Source organism: Limulus polyphemus, unplaced genomic scaffold (assembly GCF_000517525.1).
Source record: "Limulus polyphemus unplaced genomic scaffold, Limulus_polyphemus-2.1.2 Scaffold1871, whole genome shotgun sequence".
NCBI lineage: Eukaryota > Metazoa > Arthropoda > Merostomata > Xiphosura > Limulidae > Limulus > Limulus polyphemus.
In genome coordinates this window covers 164,620-189,886 of record NW_013667481.1, presented here as the reverse complement: position 1 = coordinate 189,886, position 25,267 = coordinate 164,620, and the positions used below count along the sequence as shown (strand labels likewise).

Below are 25,267 nucleotides of genomic sequence, written 5' to 3'. Positions count from 1 at the left end.
AGCAAGTAAATCTCCAATGACTTGTGACCCACCAAAACAAGAAGTTTTTTAGGTATGACTTGGTGTCGTTCACCAAAGATTCAAAGTATTTATAGTGTGTAATTTTAAGTGTAGTCTTACAGCTATCTCCTGTATCCATCGCGGAGAATCGAGTCGTGGATTTTAGTGTTGACAATTCCGTAAACTGTATCACCGGGAGAGGTGTCTTACTGAGTTGTTTTTTGTTTATTTTGTTTAATACGTGTACATTATATAAGGCCGGTTTTCCAACGTTATTTTTATTATTTTTTTTTGGGGGGGCGGATATTTATAGACATTTTCAGTTTTAGGCCTAGAAGAATTGACCTAGTATAGAACAATGTAAGGCACTGACTTTTAATTCCCTGCATTTCCTCACATTAATCAAAGCCAAGATTCGAGTATGTTTACACATTAATCAAAGCCAAGATTCGAGTATGTTTACACATTAATCAAAGCCAAGATTTGAGTATGTTTACACATTAGTCAAAGCCAAGATTCGAATATGTTTACACATTAAGCAAAGACAAGATTCGAGTATGTTTACACATTAATCAAAGCCAAGATTCGAGAACCAATTTGTCTTTAAAAATCTATAATGAAGAAAGTATTTGTGAAAGAGAAAAACGTATATATATATAAGACGATCTCTGTCTTAGATAAATTATTTCATAGCAATATAACAACAAATTGCATCAGAACATAGCTTTCAAAACCTCTAGGAAAAATCAAACAATCAACACGTTAAACTGTTAATTTTAAGCCTATTTTTCAAAAGTGACAACGTGGAAGTTTATATATATATATATATATTGATTAATAAGTAGTAATTAACAACCTCTTCATCAGATGGAAATCGCATGATTTATGTATTGTTTAATAGCCTGTCTTTATACATACGTTCAGCAAAGAATCCTAGAACTTGGATTATTAAATATTATTCACAATGAGAAAATCTTACAGTTTATGAAAGCCTACGTACTTACAGATGATAATGTAACACCACAAACAAGAGACAACCAGACGTACGAAGCTAGCTAGAGTGGGTAACTTTGTGTTTTCAAACGTCTCAGTTAGAGCCTTCTAGAATTTTCTAAACACTGAAACATTCTTCTCGTCGTGATACCGAACAACTAAGGGTTACAACAGGCCACTCACCTATTTTGTAAGCCACTTATTAATCGTAAAGATAGTGACGTTGCTGTATTAATGATGCAACTGTGACGTCATAGAAAGTGACGTTGCTGTATTAATGATGTAATCGTGACGTCATAATATTCTTTCTGGCTTAAGTAGTTTCTTGCTTTATCACCGTCATATCTTTTTTTTTGTCGTTTTGAAATAAGCATATGTTAAAGCAATCTCTTCATAAATAAAACAAAATAAATAATGCATGCTCAGAACTGATTGTCCAGGTTTGCGAATAGCATACTACTACTGCGTTAGTTTCAAAACACAGACTATTGTACGACATCAATATTATACAATGGAATGAGATGATCAAATTAGGATGGAATATCACATGTAATCAAGCATTTTATCTAATTAAAACCTTAACTTTTAGAGAGCTATCTACGCTAACCGTCCCTAATTTGGAGGTGACAGCCTAGAAGAAAAGCAATTAGTCAATTTCACCTACCGCGAACTCTTGGGCCACTCTTTTACCAATGGAATGTGCGATTGACCGCCACATTATAGCACCCCTACGACTAAAAAGGTGAGCATGTTGGATGACAGGATTCGAACCCGCGACCCACAGCTTGCGAGTCGATCGCTCCAACCATGCCCAGGCCCTGAACAGAAAGTAACTACACATTTTTACACCCACTCCTGTGGCACAGAGGCAAGTCTGAAAGTTTGTAATGTTCAAAACAGGCCACCCCCACGAGTATTGAAACCATGTTTTTTTTTAACGTTATAAGCCTTCAAACCTATCGCTGTGCCGCTGGGGGAGGGACAAAACTTTTTGTTCGAATCCCATTGTTACTGAAGGCGCTTTGCACTGTCAGCTGTGGGCGCATCTCTGGTCAAAGTGCCGGACAATGCCCTTGAGGCTGCGAGTGCTATTCACTGGCTGCCTTTGGACAGTAGTTTGAAATTAGGGCTGTTAGCCCATGTACAGATTGAAAATACCAATATTAATCACTGCTTTACTCAGTTCAAATTGGGCATATCAAAATTCATTTTTTAAAATAATGCAATTATTACATAAATAAATAATATGATTTATGAAAGATATTTAGGAGGATAAAAACAAGGCACGTATTTTATGCATAAAATTGTTTGAAGTTAAGCACAAAGCTACACAATGGGCTATCTGTACTCTGCCCACCACGGGTATCGAAACCAGGTTTATAGCGTTGTAAGTCTGCAGACATACCGATGTGCCACTGGGGGGTGGGTAGTGGGGGCTACCCCTAAAAAGATGGTGCATGACCAACATAACAGTAGACATTTTTTTTCTTTACAGAAGTCTTAAAACGATTCAATATAAATTTAATTTTTCTTGCTTAGGCCGATTAAGAAATATCAGGCTGAGAAACGGATGCTATACTTCGAGATCCAGATTCGCAGTATTGTTTTATCTGCCTGTTCTGTAGCATCTGCCTTCAGTCACGCGATTTTACTATATTCGTAAAACACAAGAGACTTATTGGACGACTTCGCGATATTTATGGAACTACAAATCTTAGCAACCTGTACAGAGGAAGTCCTGATCAAACGAATGTTACCTTGATCAAATCTAATATTATGTATATAATGGTGTACTTAATTTATCGCTAGAGAACTTAGGATGCATAGCTTGGAATAATAAATTATAATGGCAAAAAATGAAGGTACTCGGATTTGCCTATTTAGAAGTCACGTGACGTACTTGCTGACCTGTCATAATATGGGGGCGATGTCTTCCGTTCAGGTTAAGCTTCATTTCCCTGATGTACGTTTTTTTATTATTTCGGAACTGTCATTTCCTCAGCGCAAGATAGCAGTCTTGTATTCTAATCACGCCACAGTGTTCTGAAAAGAATAATACAGTTAGTGACATTAAGAAAAACGTAATCAGAAGGAAGTTTGCAATGTCAGCTATTGAATTCATTATCAATCTGTACAGAGTGACTAGCGTCAGAAAGCAGTAACATATTTATCTCTCTCTTTTTTTTTCGACTCGTAAAAAAAGTTATTTCTACACCAAAATAAAAATAATTTTAAAAAAATCGTAAAGAATTTCATAGCATTGATGTTTGTTTCTTTTTTTTTGAATTTCGCGCAAAGCTACACGAGGGCTATCTGCGCTAGCCGTCCCTAATTTAGCAGTGTAAGACTAGAGGGAAGACAGCTAGTCATCACCACCCACCGCCAACTCTTGGGCTACTCTTTTTACCAACGAATAGGGGGATTGACTGTCACATTATAACGCCCCCACGACTGAAAGGGCGAGCATGTTTGGTGTGACGGGGACATAGCATTGAGAGAATCCAAATATTACGAAATCACAATTTTTGCCACTAGGGGTCACAATTTTTGTTAAAAATTCCATTTATGATGGGAAAATATAAACTAAACACTATGAGTAGTACGCCACCTATATCCTAACGCCAAGATTAAAGAGCCCTACTTAGTCCTTCAAGTTAGTAATTAATTAAATATATACTTTAACGTGTGTTTAAGTTTCATCACCTTATCAGAAACGTTTTTTGTTTTACATTAATTTTTATTTCGGTATTTATGTTTTTAACATTTTTATGTTTCCTTAAATGCTCAATAATTATTTCTGACAATAAAAGACACCTAGTGGCTTAGCAGTAAGTCTAGAAGCTTATAACGCTCAAAACCGGGTTTCGATACCCGCGGTGGGCAGAGCACAGATAGCCCGTTGTGTATATTTGTGATTAACAACAAAGGAACTGATAATCAAAGACAAATTTAACTTTATTTGTTTATAGCTGAAAGAAATATTTAACTGTGGTTTGTTTGTAATGAAGCACAAAAGCTACACATTGGGCTATCTGTGCTCTGCCCACCACGGGTATCGAAACCCGGTTTCTATTGTTGTAAGTCCGCAGACATACCGCTGTGCAACTGGGGATGTTTAACTATGGAGTTTGAAATATTATTTATCAAATGCTTATGTAACACAAATACGTTTTTAGAATATGGCAAAATATTGAAAGTAATTACAAGTTTTCAAACGTTGGGGTTTTTTGTTATAAAGCTGGAACAGTACACCGAAAAGTGTGTTTTAACGAAACGTCAGTACATGGCAAATATAAACTAGGTATATTAAAGACATGAATTCGATGAAATATGTCACAAAAATATGTAGCACAAAATGGTTTGCATGTATATTTTACATTAGATTAATTAACACCAGCTGTAAATTGGCGATAAGGGCGCGGTTTGCTCTGTAGTAGAAATCTGGGTTCGAATCCGTGCGATAATGCAAATATACTCCACATTTTAAGCTGCCGATGTGTTTTAAGAATGACAGTCAGTTTCTTTGCGTGGATGGTGAGTGGGAAGGTGTTACTGCCTTCATTCTAGTTAGTAGTACTTCAAGATTAAGGATGGCAACAGATAGCCTTAGTAGCTTTTCCCTTCAGGCACGGCCGGGATGGCCAGGTGGCTAGGGCGCTCGACTCTCAATCTGAGGGTCGCGGGTTCGAATCCCCTTCCTACCAAACATGCTCGTCCTTTCAGTCGTGGTGGCGTTATAATATGACGGTCAATCCTACTATTCGTTGGTAAAAGAGTAGCCCAAGAGTTGGCGGTGGGTGGTGATGACTAGCTGCTTTCCCTCTAGACTTTTCACTGCTAAATTAGGTAGCTTTGCGCGAAATTCAAAACAAACCGAACCCTTCATGCAAAATATGAGTACGAATGGTTGATAAAATTAGCTACAAAAATCAATGGTGAATACATAACTGTATTAAACATCGCATAAGAAATGAGGAAGTAATAATCAGAATTACACCAACTGGAAAAAAAAAAATCCCCTTTACCGAACATGCTCGCTTTTTCTGTCGTGGGGGCGTTATATTGTGACGAACACTCTAGATATCCTGTTTCGTCAGTATCAACAAAAGTCAAATATACAATTTCTAGATTTTGACATAAACTCATTAAAGCATATTGTAGCAACAATTAATATCGTCTTAATCATTGCGTGTTTCTACACATTAAGTAAACAGGAGTATAAAACATGTAAGTGAAACACTGATAGAAAAGCCGTTTAACATATGAATTGGAAAGATCCTCGGGGCTGTTTGTTGAATCTGTTGTAACACAGATTTCGAAAACATATTAAAACAAGTTTAAGTAAACATTTCATCAGTGAGCAATACAAAAGAATTGGTAAGAAGATTCAGTTGGGAAAAATAACTTCGTTTAATTGGAGAGTTCAACAGAAAAGAAGAAACAGGTAAACATTATGAGTTAATTAAGGCTTACGATACATAATATTTTTCATTAAAAGTAATAAATTCTAAATAAAAAAAACGTTAAAATTAATTTTATTTTATTTGTAATTTATTGAAAATGCTAAGGTTATGAGTTAATTGGAAACGTTTCGGATCGTTGTAAGACTTGTTTTCAGGTATAATCTAATGTTGTTAGGCTTAGTGTCTTTTATTACGACCAAAATTGATTTTGCAATAGATAAGAAGTAAGTTCGTAATATCAAGAACATGTTTTTTTTTTGTTAATAAATAGGGATTTAAGGTATATTTAAGATATATTTAATTCAGTTTTTCCATGCATTACCAAAAATTCACACATTGTATTTACATTGCAAATGTTTATAAGAATTGAGAAGAGTATTACAGATTGGATTGCTAGTTCTGTTACCTGCAACTAAGTTAACTCAATATGTGCTTGCTTCAACTTTTGTCAATGAACTTTTAACAATTTTCCTCGAAACATTTCGAAACCTACTTCAATGACGACTTGGCTTTTAGGAAATGTTTGGAAATATTATTTTAATCTTGTCATACAACTTTGTAAGAACACAAACTGTAGTTATTATTTTTCGTTTAAGGACATCAAGGACATTTTCTGTAAGTACCAGGCTACTACTGTTTGTCGTCAACCCAAAATGTTGAAGTGTCTTTTATGTCGCAAAAATAATAATGATAATATTATGATAAACATTATATAATTTAATGATAAAGGATGTAGTTATAAATCCATTAGGGATATTATTTTATAAATTGGTGAAACTTTAATCGTAGATTTATAAACTGTATTTACATTTTAATATTTCATTCTTAGTGAAAAAAATATCTTGGTCAAACATAGAACATTAGAAACTAACGTACATGAAACGTGAAAAACCCATAAAAGAAAGTGGAATTTCTTGTTACATATTTCCCCGCAGAGGCTCAGCGGCAAGTCTGAGGGCTCATAATACTGAAAATTAGGTTTAGATACACGCAGTGGGCAGAGCAGAAATAGCCCATTGTAGAACTTTGTGCTCAACAACAATACAAACGAAAACGTGTTCCAAATACTTAAAGAAAGTTTTTCAGACAACTTAATTTTTCTTCTTCCTCATTTCAGAAAAGTCTGGAACTCAGAATATGTAAATAAGAAAGTGTTAAATGTATAGCAAAGGAGCATGCCAGAATTTCGAATTTAAATTTAGAAATAAACTTTATTGGGTTGTATTTTGATTGACATAATTATTATTATTATTTCTTTTTATGACATTATTATTATTATTTATTTTTATGACATTATTATTCTTTATTTTTATGACATTATTATTATTATTATTTACTTTTTATGACATTATTATTATTATTTTTATTTTTATGACATTATTATTATTTATTTTTATGACATTATTATTATTTATACTTTTATTTTGATCTGTTATTCATATCAGTTAGACTTCGTTTGAGGTTTTTCACAGTTATAATTAATAATGATTAATTCCTCCCCCTCATTTCTAGTCGAAACCCAGCTATTCCTTTGTTTATTTTGGGCCTGGTCTGTTGGTTATGGCGCTAGGGTCGCTGTTTCGAATCCCCTTTACCGAACATGCTCGCTCTTTCTGTCGTGGGGGCGTTATATTGTGACGGTCAATCCCACTATTCGTTAGTAAAAGAGCAGTCCGAGAGTTGGCGGTGGACTGGTATTGACTAGGGACGGCTAGCATAGCTAGCCCTCGTTGATTTTGTTGCTAGCTTGTTGTCTATAGTCCATGTTTTTCTCGGCGAAGTAACAGAAATTAAATTTACTCAAAAATACTATAACAATAATACATTAGACGTAAGCTTAAATGTTTATACCCGTGAATAATAAGATTGTTTGTAATTAAGCACAAAGCTACACAATGGGCTATCTGTGCTCTGCCCACCACGGGTATCGAAACCCGGTTTCTAGCGTTGTAAGTCCGTAGATATACCTCTGTAGATTTAACGATGATCTAAGCAGGTTAGTTTTGTTTTAGTGATATGCTAGCGCGCACAAAGTCAATTCCTTTAAACCAAAAGGAGCAGTGTTTAATAGATGCAACGGTAAACATATTTCTTGCATATACTTGACTAGGAAAGATAATTACTGTCATTTAAATATATCTCAATATCATTATATGTCAATGAACCAATTTCACGCCCCGCTACTATATAACTATTTGTTTTGTATATTCTTTTCAAAGATTCTGTCCCTAGTGGCTCAGCGATAAGTCTAAAGGTTTCAATATCCGTGGTGGGCAGAAAATTGATAGCCCATTGTGTATCTTTGTAATTAATAACAAATAAACAAAATCCAAACATGTATTTATAAAGTTATGCCCAAACCATCAACCACAGTGGATGTTGTAATATGGAAAGTAGGTTTAGGTTTGTTTGTTTGAATTTAAGCACAAAGCTACACTATGGGCTATCTGTGCTCTGCCCACCACGGGTATCGAAACCCGGTTTCTAGCGTTGTAAGTCCGCAGACATACCGCTGTGCAACTGGGGGGGGGGCGCATGGAAAGTAAGATTGATTTTTGAATGTATGTATGTGATCATAAACAAATTCATGTATGTGATCATAAGTTGGCCAGCAATGATTTTGCATGCTGACAACGAAAAACTAAATATCTATAGAGATATATGCTACAGACAATTCCATTACTGCTAGGATAATAAAAAATAAAAGTAGCATAATCCATTCGTATTAAAAGTCTCATTAAATAACTTACACTTATGTTTGGAAATTTCTCAACAGACCACGTGACATTGCATTTACAGAAAAATTGTGAAGTCAGCGAGAGAAGAGCAACGAATTTCTAAATGGAAGTTGTCCAATACATAAGGACGAATATTTCGTGATTAATACATCGTTAAGGCAAACCTATACTACACCATATAATACAGTATATTCCATCCAAACTATATCTTAGATCTGTATAAGTACATGGAGTTATACGTGACATTGTACGAAGACTTCAAAAATTTCTACAGTTCTAACAAACGTCCCCAGGTGGAACAGCGGTAAGTTTACGAAAATAAAATGCTGAAATGCTTTGCTCTAAAACAAACAACAACAGGGATCGAAAGCAAAATATTCACTTGATAAAACAATTTGATTTTAAAGTAATTTCTGTTAAACCTAAATGGCCAGGTGGTTAGGGCCCTCGACTCGCAATCTGCGTCACACCAAACATGCTCGCCCTTTCAGCCGCCGAAGCCTTATAATGTGACGGTCAATCCCACTATTCGTTGGTAAAAGAGTAGCCCAAGAGTTGGCGGTGGGTGGTGATGACTAGCTGCCTTCCCTTACACTAATAAATTAGGGACGGCTAGCGCAGACAGCCTTCGTGTAGCTTTGCGCGAAATTCAAAACAAACGAACAAAACAAACCTAAACGAAATTTGGAAATGATGAATAAGAGATTTCTCTGTTTAATCACGATTGCTCGGCACATTATTTGATAAGCACACAAATGACTTATTTCTAAACTTATCCAAATTGTATAGTAATGGAACTCTTCTAAATTGATTAGATGATTTGATTCTGCACTTACTCTACTTTCCCTAACGATTGTTATTAATTGCGTATCCCGATATGCCATTACTTACGCTTATTGCGTAGCTTTCGGATGGCAGCGTATTAATTAGACAAAATTTAAACAAAATCTAAAACAAGTATTATGGGTTCACTTTCGTTTGATTATCGCTCGACGATTTCATTCGCCGCTAGGGGTACTGTTAATGAATATTAGCCTAGCTAACAAAATCCCCCTTTAGCAACTTTCTCAATAAGCAACATTTCTAACTCATTTAACATAGGAATTGCACATTAATAGCGAACACAAATAACAATAATAACTGAAATATCAAGTCTGTTAAGACGCTTCAAATCTACTTTCAACAGCTACTTTACAATACACAAAATTTTAAGATTATAAATTAAAAGTTGCATAAACCTATCATTGAAGTACTTTCGTTAAAATTTACGACGTCTTAAAGATTATCGTATAAATTCTAGTTAGAATTCTATTGTTCTGTATCTATGTTTCCTATAATTAAGATTGACTTATCTCCACCTTTACATAGAAGAACGAACAGCTATCAAATACTGCTATCTTCAGCGCAAGTTATAATTTAATAATTTAAGTGATAATAACTTATTCGTACTTATATTCGACAGCTTATTTGTGAATCGTATAATTCTACAATTTCCAGATGATAAAGATTAAGTTTTATTATTTGTTCTCTGATTTTTAACAAGATATTATTTGCAGAGGATTGAAATGTTTAAGTTTGTTCTAAACTTAATCATTTCGTTACTATATAAAAACAACTAGAATACACCGTTTAAAACAACAATGTATTTATCATAAATGAGATAACACTTATTTCACCCATAATTCCTCAAACTGGCTGAAGCGAACTACTGTTGTTATACACACACATATATATATAAGTTGTACTTTTGTAATCACAAAACTCTGGCAGATGTTTGTTATAAATAATAAAAATCCTAATATTACTCTTATCTCAAAATTACAGCGATATTTTGTATCAGGTTTGGAACAATAACTTTATTAAATAATGAGATAAAAAAGATTGAAATACCTGTCTAGACGAAAAATTGATTAGTATGCCAGCATTAAATTACTCAGAATAAATAAACAGCTTCAACAAGGACACAAATGTTAAATATTAAATCTCTTTTTTTCCCCTTTTCGACGTGTTGAAATTGTTTCAGTTAAAGCAATATATATATTTATTTCTTTACCCTGCCTCTTATGTCAGTGAGCTTTCAGAAGATCAAACAACCAATATATTAAATTACTTGCATTATGTCAAAAAGTTATTGATTTCTAAGAATTTTACACTATTTATTAGTGTTTGAAAGTTAACAAGTTAATGGCGAAAATGCGTAGAATCTGTATGCATTTACACATAAACTTAAGCAGCCATGATGTTCGACTTTTTCTTTTTCGTCAGGTTCTTGGCTTACTGGCTTGCAACAAACTATGCTCCCCAGCGACTCAGCGGTAAGTTAGTGGGCTTATAACACTAGAAATACGGTTTCGATACATGCGGTGGGTAAAGCACAGATAGCCCGTAGTGTAACTCTGTGCTTTACAACAAACAAACAACAAGTTATAAGTAAATTTATTTTGTAACTGCACCTGATTGGTTTATGATGCTGGATGGAATACAAGATATCACCAGATAACAATTATAAATTAAACCGAGAAATACTGCGAAGTTGATCGATTTTAAAATTTAAAAACAAAACAAAGATTGAAATGCTCTTCACACAACGCAATAATTTTTCACGTCTTTTCAGTTCTGATAAGCTCTGTTCCATATTTAAAGTTCGATTATATAAAAGGGAATTTTAACCATGAAAAAGATATGGTTCGTTAATTACATGCTCATGCTCAAATACTTCATTATTGTCAACGTATCTCAAAACAATATTCCAAACAAGTAGAAAATATGTTAGTCTAAAAAGTCCATAACGTACGTATTATGACGTTATGTAGATTCCAAACAAGTAGAAAATATGTTAGTTTAAAAAGTCCATAACGTACGTATTATGACGTTATGTAGATTCCAAACAAGTAGAAAATATGTTAGTTTAAAAAGTCCATAACGTACGTATTATGACGTTATGTAGATTCCAAACAAGTAGAAAAAATGTTAGTTTAAAAAGTCCATAACGTACGTATTATGATGTTATGTAGATTCCAAACAAGTAGAAAATATTTTAGTCTAAAAAGTCCATAACGTACGTATTATGACGTTATGTAGATTCCAAACAAGTAGAAAATATGTTAGTCTAAAAAGTCCATAACGTACGTATTATGACGTTCTGTAGATTCCAAACAAGTAGAAAATATGTTAGTCTAAAAAGTCCATAACGTACGTATTATGACGTTCTGTAGATTCCAAACAAGTAGAAAATATGTTAGTCTAAAAAGTCCATAACGTACGTATTATGACGTTCTGTAGATTCCAAACAAGTAGAAAATATGTTAGTCTAAAAAGTCCATAACATACGTATTATGACGTTATGTAGACGTCTACAAAATTCAAGTTATAATACTGAATATATACAATAGTAATATTGGTTTATGAAGCCTTACGTTCGGTTTTAATTCGTTAGAGACCAAATTAATTTCAAATGACATGGCAACAAAAGGGTTCCAGTTTCATAATTTTTTTTATTTCATTACATTTTCACAGCAAAGACTAGAGGATTTATCATTCAGAAATATGACATGATTTCAAGTCGGTAAAAATGATAAGTAAAACGTTCATTTTACGTTTAATTCTTTATTTGAAATCCGAATAATCTTTTCTTCTTTTGAGCACGCACTACATGCTTCAAGAGACTACTTAATTTTGTATTTAGTTCTCACCCGGCATGGCCAGGTGGATAAAATGCTCGACTCGCAATCTGAGGGTCGCGGGTTCGAATCCCCGTCCCACCAAACATGCTCGCCCTTTCAGCCGTAGGGGCGTTATAATGTGACGGTCAATCCCACTATTCGTTGGTAAAAGATTAGCCCAAGAGTTGGCGTGGGTGGTGATGACTAGCTGCCTTCCCTCTAGTCTTACACTGCTAAATTAGGGACGGCTAGCGCAGATAGCCTTCGTGTAGCTTTGCGCGAAATTCAAAAACAAACAAACAATCTCACAAATTATGTTTGATACGAATTGCAGGTTCTATCTGTTTAAAATTCTACTGATGTTTGTTTCGTTAACTCACTTTATCCCATACTGAACCAAGTACCAGTTATGATTTCTATATCACAATGTTTTAGTATCAGTTATGATTTCTATGTCACAATGTTTTTTTGTTGTTTTGTTTTGAGCGCAGACTACATTTTTTCTTGAAATAATTTACAAGAATTATTCGGTTTGTGCTAACATACTTTAACAAATTGAATAGAAATCCGAGACTACCACTGAATTAATGAATTTTGCATTAAAATATTCGAAAAACCCCATAAGTATTATTTTTTTAGTTTGATAATTATTATTATTTTCTGAACACGAAAGTAACTGAAATATATACAAAGGTGGAACTACATTTTTCCTTAGAAATATAAGCAAACAAAATACTTTACAGATTTACGCTAAAATGACACTAATATGTAGACCAATAACTCCACACTTTGTTTTATTTAAGTCAAATGTACCTGTTTTGACGAAAACAATGTGAAGTTAGTTTCACTACACGGGCGTTATGAATAAGGAGATACAATTTTAGATAAAGGTTGATTTGGTTTGTTCATTTGTTTTGAATTTCGCGCAAAGCTACACGAGGGCTATCTGCGTTAACCGTTCCTAATTTAGCAGTGTCAGACTAGAAGGGAAGACAGCTAGTCATCACCATCCACCGCCAACTCTTGGGCTACTCTTTTACCAACGAATAGTGGGATTGATCGTAACAATATAACGCCCTCACGGCTGAAAGGGCGAGCATGTTTGGTGTGACGGGGATTCGAACCCGCGACCCTGAGATTGCGAGTCGAGCGCCCCTAACCACCTGGAAATGGTTGATTTGGAATCGAAAACTGTTGTTGAAACTATTGGAATGTTGAGAGCTCTAGTTTAGGTTTCTGGGTTGTCTTTGTGTTAGGTATGAATAAGTCAAAATATATTGTCAATATATATATATATATATAATGTTATTTTTGAGGTCCATTGTGGATTTTTCCATTCTTGTTAATAATATTTTTTCTAATGATCTATGTATTTAATGCCTCGAAGGAAATAGTAAAAATATTCAAATACTTTCTTTGATAATGTAATACAAAGAATAATCTGGTGTGTTTGTAAAAATATGCAAATCCTTTCTTTGCTAATGTAATACAAAGAATAATCTGGTGTGTTTGTAAAAATGTTCAAATCCTTTCTTTGCTAATGTAATACAAAGAATAATCTGGTGTGTTTGTAAAAATATGCAAATCCTTTCTTTGTAATGTAATACAAAGAATAATCTGGTGTGTTTGTAAAAATGTTCAAATCCTTTCTTTGCTAATGTAATACAAAGAATAATATGGTGTGTTTTCGCATTTAACTGCAATATATTATACCATATAATAACAATAATAATGATTAAAAAATATCTTTGTGATAAAAATTTCATTTCTGGTCAAAACCATTCTAACTCATGAATGATTTATATTTATTAATTAATTTATACTCCTAGTTAAACTTTAAATAAATCACATATATATAGTAAAATGCTACAAGAATAGATTTAGTGCGTTTATCAGAAAGATTATTTCCACACCATAAACAGCTATTGCTTCCTGATGGGAGAAAAGAACAATTGAATGACCACTCCAACTAAACCTAACGTAAATATTTAAATGACAAGATAAGGTGAACGATAATTGCTTAAACAATTTGTAAAATAATGTGTTTGTTTTTTATCTACGCGGGAAATATTAGTATAGAATTAAGAATTTAATAGTTAAAAAAGATTGTGCGGATAAGTTTTAATTATGAATAAAGACCTCTTTTAAGTTTGTTTGTAATTAAGCTCAAAGGTACCCAAAGGGCTATCTATGCTCAGTTCATTACGGGTATCGAAACCAGGATTCTATTGCTGTGCCACTAAGGGGGGAGGGTCTTTTAAGAGTCGTACCTCTCACTTTTCTTTATTATTGATTTATGTAGAAAAATATGATTTATTTTTTTTGCAACGAAATCAGAAAATAAAAAGTCAAGAGGCAAGAATATATTAGAATCTAATGGTCGTAAGCTTTAAAACATTCTACGGTCAGATAGAGCATGATCGGACGTGACGACATGAACTGTAACTAAGTAGAGAGGCTCCAAAATCGTTTTATTTAATATAGCGCACTCAACCACATGATCGGAAATGAAGACATGAACTGCAACTAAGTGGAGAGGCTCCAAAAATCGTTTTATTTGATATAGCGCACTCAACCACATGACCGGAAATGACGACATGAACTGCAACTAAGTGGACAGGCTCCAAAATCGTTTTATTTGATATAGCGCACTCAACCACATGATCGGAAATGAAGACATGAACTGCAACTAAGTGGAGAGGCTCCAAAATCGTTTTATGTAATATAGCGCACTCAACCACATGACCGGACGTGACGACATAAACTGTAACTAAGTAGAGAGGCTCCAAAATAGTTTTATTTAATATAGCGCACTCAACCACATGACCGGACGTGACGACATAAACTGTAATTAAGTGGAGAGACTTCAAAATCGTTTTATGTAATATAGCGCACTCAACCCTGTGTACACACACACACACACACGTATATAAAAGCCTAGTGGTTAGCGTGCCCGTCTGTGAATCCTAGGATTCAAGGTTCGTGTTACGAAGTTCTGTACTTTAGGACGGTGGATGCGTTATTTTACGGTGACGTAAAAGTAACTAGTCTGTAAACTCAAAATTAGAGATGGCTAAGTGCAGATAGCCCTTTGTGTAACTTTGTACGAAAATCATGAATCAATCAAATATATATATAAACAGACGGAGGTAAGGAGTTCGTAACAATGCATATGCACAGTTAGTTTTCTTTTGAAACTTTAAATAAAGCATTTGTACATTGACAATGGATGTATCCAATCTGACCGCAGACATTTATAAAGTATATTTAGATTTGATGACCCGAAAGTTTTTTCACACTGTGAGGACATATGAGGTTATTTACTTTAAAGTTTGATTCAGAGGGTTGACACAGCAGCATAGTTTCCTCGAAAGGGGCTCGAAGGCCGCCTGGAGAGGTCACCTGTCTTAACCACTCGCACAACTAGTGTGTTGTCTGTCAGTAAGTAAGTAGACACTAAAATGACGTCCAATAAGAGACGTTTGCAATTTGTACTGTCGTGACGTCAGTAAAACGTGCGCATACACGAATTATGCAATCTATAGGCTACAACACAGCAGGACATATGAACTTCAATAGCAAGAAATAAAAATATTTGTTTTTGATTTTATTCATAATTTTGGTTTTATCTACTCTTGAAACGGAATACTTTCGGGTACTCTGCGGAAGTACATCTAGAGGCCCGGCATAGCCAGGTGGTTAAGGCACTCGACTCGCAATCTGAGGGTCGCAGGTTCGAATCCCCGTCCCCCCCCCAAACATGCTCGCCCTTTCAGCCGTGGGGGCGTTATAATGTGACGATCAATCCCACTATTCGTTGGTAAAAGAGAAGTCCAAGAGTTGGCGGTGGGTGGTGATGACTAGCTGCCTTCCCTCTAGTCTTACACTGCTAAATTAGGGACGGCTAGCGCAGATAGCCCTCGTGTAGCTTTGCGTGAAATTCAAAAACAAACAAACAAATACATCTAGTATATTTTTATACGTCTTACCTTATGCTGTCATCTCACGGTAAAATTTCCAAAAAAAAAAGGATTACTATTTCCCACTACCACTATAGACGTAAACTATAGTTAATATGTAATAAATCTTGTTGCTTTCAAAAATTACTATCCAGAATCTAAACATAGATCAGACATAGACCAAAGGAAGTTTGGTCAGGAAGGTTAAGAAGTTGTGAGATACTGGGGAAGAAAGAAGAAAGCTACTGCTTATTTGGAAACCAGATTTTATCGTTTGCACTCGGTAATCCTTAAAACGTTTTTTTTTTTTACCACCAGAGTCGCTGCTTTCAGAAATTACTATCCCGAATGTTAGCATAGTCCAGACAGAGACCGAAAAAGTTTTCGTCGGGGGAGGGGAGAGGGATTAAGGAGTTGTAAGATACAGGGGAAGAAACTGGAATGGACACAGGTTTCAAAAATAATAAAAGTTTTGTTTGTAAATCCAAATAACCTGGTGGTATAACAAGGAATCAACTAAAACTCTAACAACTTTAAGGAGAAACAATATCGTACTGATGATAATAAAAGACGAATCCATTAAATATACACCGGACTAGCTCTAATTACACACACAAACTTATACAAAAAAAAAGCATCTCTGTCAGTTAGGCTCAGACCAATAGCCAGACATGATATTAAGTTCCAGAGTTAACGGCTCCTTAAAGACCCACGTGACCAGACAAGAGTCATCACCCTTCTAGCTGAGCCGGCCACAATCAATAGTGAAGGCTTCATCTTCCCACGTGACTTTCAAATTGGCAACCTCACAAGGTCAGTTCGGTGGTCCCAAGGGGTCAACAAGTGAATAAGAAAAGATAAAAACTCTTTAGACGGGCAACAACTAAAGAAGTGGCACACCTAAGGTGATGTTTAGAGGTGGGCTACAGTAGACATCTTGGTAATATATAAAGTGCATTTTGAAACCGTTCACTAGCTGTTAAACGATTTACGCTTTGGGGGATATTAAAAAAACCCATAAAATATAGCAGTGTTAACGTTTTGATATATAACGGTTTTCCAGACGATAGATAAATTTAGTTTGTTTTGAATTTCGCGAGGGCTATCTGCACTAGCCGTCCCTAGTTTAGCAGTGAAAGACTAGAGGGAAGGCAGCTAGGCATCTGCACTAGCCGTCCCTAGTTTAGCAGTGAAAGACTAGAGGGAAGGCAGCTAGGCATCACCACCCACCGCCAACTCTTGGGCTACTCTTTTACCAACGAATAGTGGGATTGACCGTTACATTATAACGCCCCCACGGCTGAAAGGGCGAACATGTTTGGGGGGACGGAGATTCTAACCCGCGACTCTCATATTGCGAGTCGAGAGCCCTGACCACCTGGCCATCCCGGGCCTTAGAGTATAAGCATTGTAATGTAGTCCAGGTGGCCATCCCGGGCCTTAGAGTATAAGCATTGTAATGTAGTCCAGGTGGCCATCCCGGGCCTTAGAGTATAAGCATTGTAATGTAGTCCAGGTGGTCATCCCGGGCCTTAGTGTATAAGCATTGTAATGTAGTCCAGGTGGCCATCCCGGGCCTTAGAGTATAAGCATTGTAATGTAGTCCAGGTGGCCATCCCGGGCCTTAGAGTATAAGTATGGTAATGTAGTCCAACTATCTAGACAAGTCAAATGAAAATAATAATTAAACATAATCCCATTAGAAATTACACGCCACTTGAAAGTCATGTTTAGAATTTCCTACGCTAATGAAAACGTTCGGGGCTGAGCGTGGCCCAGTGGAAAAAGTACCGAACTGTAGGCCTGAAGATCCGTGGCTCACTTCTCAGTACCGCTACCGAAAAAAACCACGCTCCGTACTTTAGAGCTGCAGGTGATTTATAAGAGTGACATAAAATCTCACTTTTCGATCTGACGCTATTGGCTAAAGAGTTGGCTTTAGGTATTGTCAAATTATATAAGGTTCTTCCCAGTCTATGACTTCAAAATTAGGGACGGCTAACGCAGATAGCCCTCACACTGTGTTGCGCGAAATTCAACAAACAATATAACATAGGTATTAACTCAATCTAATTATCTTATTTGTGTTATCACGGTCTGTGCTAATGAAATATTTCAAGGAAATGCATGTAGAATGGAATAAAAAACAGAAAATATTATATTTCTACATAAACTCATACGAACAAGAGTAAAAGCAAACAAATGCTACTACAAAGAAACAGGAGATTAATAAAGACTGCTGTTTTTGGAACTTAATCTGCCTTCCCTTAATCTCCCCTTTGACACCAAGCGCTTATTAACTTCTGATTAAACCAAGCTACCTAAATAGATCAGAACTAAAAAAAACAGAAATTAATCAATATAGCTAATTTAACATACTGTTCTTACGTTCTTATTATAAATATTAGAATGCATTATTTCATCAGTTGGGAACCCTCGATGTTGGCGATAGTTTCGGCCGTAAACCCAATAATATCTCCCGAGGTTCGACCAGCTTAAGAGATTCATATTAGTCCTAAATCCATAAACTACGCAAACATTGCAAAATCGTCCTTATAATAAAAATATATAATAATTTATTGGCTTATTACGAACATCAGTGCAAAGCTACACAAAGGCTATCGTGCTAACTGTCCCTAATTTTCAACTGACAGACAAGAGGGAAGGCAGCTAGTCAACAGCATCCTCTACCAACCATTTAGCAACTCTAATCTAATAGTGGTGTTTTATCGTGAGTCTTATAACACACAAACAGCTCTAAAGTGCAGAGTCTGATATTACGGGATGCGAACCATGGTCTCTAGGATTTACTTACCCATACCCGTCTCTCATATAATGATAAGAAATAGTAAAAAACAAATATGTTAAACATTGTAACCATTAATGTTAACGAGAGTAACATTAAATAAAGAATGGAACACACAAACGGTGTTAGGTTCGTGTTCTATCACAGTTCTTATATTGTTATAGTAAGTGTTTTAAATTAATATAATAAACAGATATCATGGGTGTATGTTTCCACACCATATTAAAAACACCACAAATACAAATAAAAGTGAACGCCTATTTAAAATATTTAACGCCTTTAGTCCTAGGAGTAACATTAGTATCGCATAGTAAAATGTGTTTGTGTACCTGTACCAGTGGTATTTTTTTGTCACTTGCAACGTTGTTTAGAAAAAGGAATTTAAAGTTTTCTGTACTCAAATTGGTAAAAACGTAAACGTAATTTGATGTGTTTACTTCGATCGAAATGAATACGGTCTAAAATAAGATACAAAATTATCAAATACTTTGACATTAAGTTGCAATTGTATACAAGTAAATTGGAGACTGTGATTGGTTTAAAAAAATGGCAGTACTAACAAGAAATGTTTGCCAAAGTTGAAAAGAATGGAAACGAAGAGACATGATTTAAAAAAGTAAAACTTGAGTAGAAAAGAAAAAAAAAGAGTTCTGTCTATTTCTGTTATGTTTGGGCAAGGCTTAACTATCATATAAGTGTTGTGACTTCACAAATAAGATGAGTGTTTTATACACTTCATGGCCATTTTTCTAATTATTTGGATATATTATACGCAAAGTTTTAATCTATATATTTCTTTATTCTGAATCGAAAACATTCCCAAAAAGAAAACAAATCCTGGCGCTGATTATTCATTTCAAATATCTTTATAAGTATATTTTTAAACGCGAGCTACGGGTGTTGAAAACAAGAGGGAATCCTCAAGAGCCGCGGCTGTAATTAGATCTCAAATCGGTCAAGAGATGGGGCTATGAGCTAAAAGTTTGTACTTGAAAAAAAAAACAAAAAACTCAGAGCCATTATATGAGCCTTTATGCCGCGGCTAAAATTTGGTACTGTCTTTGAAAATTTGTATGAAGAAATAAACTTTTACTGAAATGAATTTTTTTCAACAGCTATAAAATACTTAAAAAAAACACGAAGAATCTTCAAAAACGCCAATTTTCTTTTGCATAAGTTTGCTAATATAACTTTGCTAGAAGACATTTCAATGGTCGAACAAAGTGTTACCACGTAGATGTGTGAAAAGATCAAAAGTATTTTGTAGCGTAAAGAAATAAATGTACTAGAGTACAAAAAAATTTTGAAATTCCAAAAACTACAATTGAATGTTTCAAAAATGAAGTTTATATTATACTCTTAGATTGCTTGTTTGTTTTTTGCGCAAAGCTACACGAGGGCTATCCGCGCTAGCCGTCCCTAATTTAGTAGTGTAAGACTAGAGGGAAGGCAGCTAGTCATCACCACCCACCGGCAAGTCTTGGGCTACTCTTTTACCAACGAATAGTGGGATTGACCGTCACATTATAACGTTCCCACGGCTGAAAGGGCGAGCATGTTTGGGGGGACGGGGATTCGAACCCGCGACCCGCAAATTGCGAGTCGAGCTCACTTACCACCTGGCCTATACTCTTAGAGCTGGAGACGTTAAATACAGTATTCCGCGAATCCGGTGGACTTTGGGACACGCAACGTATTTCTATTCCTGAATTTTCTGATATCTCATAGAACATTGGTTATGGGCACGAATCGTTTGCTAAATTTACTGGAGTAAAACTTGCAATTTTTGTTTCCTTTTCTACTAATTGCACTGATAATAGCAAATTAAAAAGATTAGAAGTTCAACGTGAACTAATGGGTTACATTCGACCAGAATAATCAATTCAGTGCAAAACTGCTATTGAGAATTCTAGTGGGTTACTCTCAAAAATAGTAAAATTATTGCTGACGCATTTTACCCCCCCCCCCCTTGCTTGACGTAGAACAATTTGAGATTTGTGGCAGTTCATTCGTGTGGAGCATGAATGTCACGAATGAACTGGCACGAACTTCAATTTGTTCTCGTTAAGCAAGGGGGAAAAAATACGCTGGTCATAATTTTACGTTTTTCTCTGTTCTCGTAGTTCAAAGTTAAAAAAAGTTGAGTGAATTCTCCAGTCATACGACTTTGTATTATATCAAGTAAATATTAGATGCAACGGTACAGTTAAGGGTGGAATAGCAATTACTGAAGTTATTTTGTTCTTAAACAACTGTATAGCTAAGGGTGGAATAGCAATTACTGAAGTTAGTCTGTTGTTAAACAACGGTATAGCTAAGGGTGGAATAGCAATTACTGATGTTAATTTGTTGCTAAACAACGGTATAGCCAAGGGTGGAATAGCAATTACTGAAGCTTGTTTGTTGCTAAACAACTGTATAGTTAAGGGTGGAATAGCAATTACTGATGTTAATTTGTTGCTAAACAACGGTATAGCCAAGGGTGGAATAACAATTACTGAAGTTTGTTTGTTGCTAAACGCTGTGATATAGAATAATCTATATGCGCTGTGTCTACCACAATGATCGAACCCCGAATGTTTAACGTTATAAGCCATTTAGTTTACCGCTGAGCCACGGAAGGCCACAATTGCTGAAAAGCAACATATTCAGAAAAAAAAAACTGTAGTAAAACTAAATTATTGTTTATTACACATATTCGTTTGTTTCTTGAACAAAAAATTGGATCTTTACGTTGGGTCTATTTTTTCAGGTCTGGAGTAATGTAGTATAAAGGATGAGATGGTTTAGAAAGAAAATTCAATTCTGGGGGTGAAGTTAATTAGAAGTGGCTATTATTGACTTATGTCACAACTTGTTATAGAGATCTGTGTCTAGTTCTTAAACAGAGGAATTACTGATTCTCCTTCTTCGGAGTAAAAGTCTATATATATTGTATTAACAATGTTAAATTTCTTACCTTGAGTCCCTTTTCTACCATCTAAGATCAGTGCAAGCATAGAAATCGTTCGATTTTGTAGAAAAAGGAGACATTGTGCGCTGCAGTGTTTACTTAAGATTCCAAAGAAATAAAGAACAGTCTCTATTGTGATATTTATTACCTTTGCTCTTTAAAGTCAGTCAGATCGACAGCATGAAAAAAAATGCATATAGCTTTACGTGTCTAGACAGTGTTAGGAAGAATACCAGCCTAGCTATAGAACAAAGATCAATAAAGTTTGACCAATTGCCTTCTCATGAGAATATAGAAAGAGTTTTAAAAGAGTTAGTAAATTACACTTTATTTTACATTTTGCTGGCCTGCAGTTTTTAATAGCACAAAAGACTTTACGTGTCTGATCGCGTAGTTAGGGAAATTGTTCATGAAAATCTTATATTTCTGTCAGTTAGGTGTAATATATAATTTTTTATAACCACAAAATTGACCACTAGGTTGTTGTTGTTGTTTTTTATTGCGAGAAGTTACACAATTAGCTATCTGCGCTCTGTCCACCGCGTGGAATCAAACCCTGGATTTTAGCGTTCTAATTCAGACCAACCGAGGAATTTCCTTTAGGAGGTGGTATCGATTTCAAGGAGGAAAAAAATAAGCTCTAAAGATGAGAAGTGTGGGAGGAAGAAAAAATTAAAAACACAAAACACATACAACAACAGTTAAAACAATGAACAATGAATAGCACTTGAGGATCAATAGTGATAATGGGATTCCATTAAGTGGTTATTTCATTTTTAAAAGACCCTTTGTATGGGTTTGGTTTGTTTGAAATTTCGCTCAAAGCTACTCAAGGGTTATCTGCGTTAGCTATCCCTAATTTTGAAGTGATAGACTAAAGGGAAAGCAGATAATCAACATCCCTCACCGCCAACTCGTAAATTATTCTTTATGAACGAATAGTGGGATTGACCTTCGCATTTTAACGCCCCCACGCTGAAAAGGGCGAGCATGTTGGGTAATGGGATTCGAACCCGTGACCTGTAGGTTGTGAGTCGAGTGCCTTAATCAAACTATTTAAAGCTAAATACTTCTGTGCTCAATTTGAAGTTTGAAAGTATTAGAATCATTTGGTGCGCAGCCTGTAGGATTAAACTGTAATTACAGTTAGATATCAGTTGGAGAAGAGGATTGATGAGGTATACTTAGATCATTAGCTATGTGAATGTGAAAATGGTGCTTCAAATGTAATGAGTATAAGCATCGAAGTCCCATCATTCGCTAAACTGAAGTTTGATACTATTATAAAAACAAAAGGGAATCTTCAATAGTCGCGGCACTTGAAATTCTTTTAGGCAGGATTAGAGTAAATTAATCTATGAGACCTTTGTTTCTCTTTTTATTAGTTATATTTCCGTGCGCCAGCAATACCAAGGGTGGGGCGCGCGTATGCCAGATTCGATTTTATTACTCATCAGGATCTCTACCAGCCTACCCTCAAATTCATATTCTTTTAGGCAGTATTTGAATAAATTAATCTGTTACACCTTGGGCGTGGTTAAATACATCAATTGAAAAGTTTTGATCTCCGGAGTCCAAAACTGTAATTAGATCTCAAATAGATGGCAAAACTATGAGCTTAAGGTTTGTACTTGGAAAAACACCACCAGCATCAAATCAAACAAACTCAGAGCCGCGGCTAATAAACAACAATAGTTCCCGGTTTTTCAGTAGATAACACCCCTGCACTAAGGCGTATGATTCATTGATTTCAGGTCACTTGACAATAAAACCTGACCTCTCCACTTGAGGAAAGTTTCTTTCTTTTAAAAACTAAATTCCTCTCACGAAATGTTTCGGTTTTTTATATACACTCATATGTGACATTCAGTATAAAGAGAACCTAAGACATACAAGAACATTGAATAAGAAGTAGTTACATTTTCCAAATATATATATATAGTTGCCTAGGATATGTGCAGAAATTCAGTTCTTTCCAGGTGAAAAGGCGTATAGTTCTAAAGAGATACATACCATTGACTTGATGGATTCAGTGCTAATGTTGAGTTTTAGGCACTATTTTAACGGGGATCATATAGAAAATATAATTCTATATATGAGCATATATACTATTTGTATGGCAACGAATTTGGTGGCCAATCCCACTATTCGTTGGTAAAAGAGTAGCCCCAGAGTTGGCGGTGGGTGGTATTGACTAATTGCCTTCCCTCTGGTGTACCACTTCTAAGTTAGTGCAGATAACTCCCGAGTAGTTTTGTGTGAAATTCAACAAAGGAAACAATATCAAAGTATTAAGAGTTATATTGTTACATATTGTTAAGAACCTGTACAGAATACTGAGCTGTTAAACATTGTTTTATGACCGTCAGGCTATCGCCTCTTCATTCATAAATATTAAACAATCCGGTCGGATAATTAGCAATGAATATATAGCCGACATAAGGGAATAAAGACATGCATCACAAAACTCTCATCACAAATCAAGTAAATTACTGGTGGGATGAGTAGACCTGTGTGGTAGAGATTCACTAACTTGGTTAAAAAACGATACAACGACAACAACAACAATAAACATTTTAAAATAAAATATAAATAGGAATTTATTAATGGGACTTGAAAACGAAACATATATTTCAATTGTAAATAATTAATCGACGTAGGAAAATCCTTACTTAAAAAACATGTCTTCAGTTACTGCGCATGCGTATACAGGAAACAATTATATAGTTTAGCTTTTTTGTTATTATTGACCCAAATATGATAGCTTAAATTAAGCTCAGCGTGTATTTCAAAATGTATGTTTCACGTGGCGAAAAAGGGTAGGACTGGTCCTTCATGCATTTAATTCTTTTATTTTTTAATAGCCATCTATTGCCATAAATTAGCGATACAGGCTAGTGTTAAGAAACAACAAATGTTCTGTCGAGAAAAAAACTTAGTAACCATAATAAAAAATGCAAATGATATATTTTTTCATTGAAGCAAGGCAGTTCTCCAGTCTAAAACTGTTAAAGATATTGGATAACGCAAACAAGGTAGTAAATAACATATAAAAAATAATATGTTTTAATCAACTAAGTTTATTTCAAGAATAATTATAAATAATTAACGATAAAGTTCAATTTGGTAGAGAATGAAAATTCTTCATGACGTTTGTGTGAATAATCAGGATGCGATTTTAGTTCTATTAAAAACACAGAAAGAAAATAATTGTCTATGTAAGCTGAATCCTAAATAGATATTTTCAATTAAGTTTCAAATATTTGCCCTCTAATTAGTACTTTACGGATTGAATTTACTGTCAAACGAGAGAGCTTCTGGACTTGAGAGAATACGCTTTGGTATGTAGAGAAAAGTGTGACGACTGTCTGAAACAAAGTTTTTGAAGATAGTTGGAGAATAAAATTGATAATTCATGTATATCTTTTTGTATTTCATGAAGAAATGAATGAGAAATTTTGATTCTGTAGATGATTGAAAATTACAGCTATACTTCTGTGTATATTTTTTATACTTCTTTAAGAAATGAGGGAGAAGTTTTGATTCTGTAGATGGTTGAAAAATACAGCTAAACTTCTGTGTATATTTTTTATACTTCTTTAAGAAATGAGGGAGAAGTTTTGATTCTGTAGATGTTGAAAAATATAGCTAAACTTCTGTGTATATTTTTTTGTATTTCATGAAGAAATGAAT

At 34.9% G+C, this 25,267-nt stretch overlaps 1 long non-coding RNA gene across 1 annotated transcript in view; it reads right to left on the bottom strand.

Moving 5' to 3' along the window:
* Nucleotides 1-2,969: 2,969 nt before the first annotated feature.
* LOC111087204 overlaps nt 2,970-25,267 on the bottom strand; it is a 29,137-nt gene continuing 6,839 nt past the window's right edge. Inside the window, exon 2 of the long non-coding RNA XR_002611920.1 lies at nt 2,970-3,036. This is a non-coding gene — a long non-coding RNA (uncharacterized LOC111087204). The remainder of the gene's footprint in view (nt 3,037-25,267) is intronic.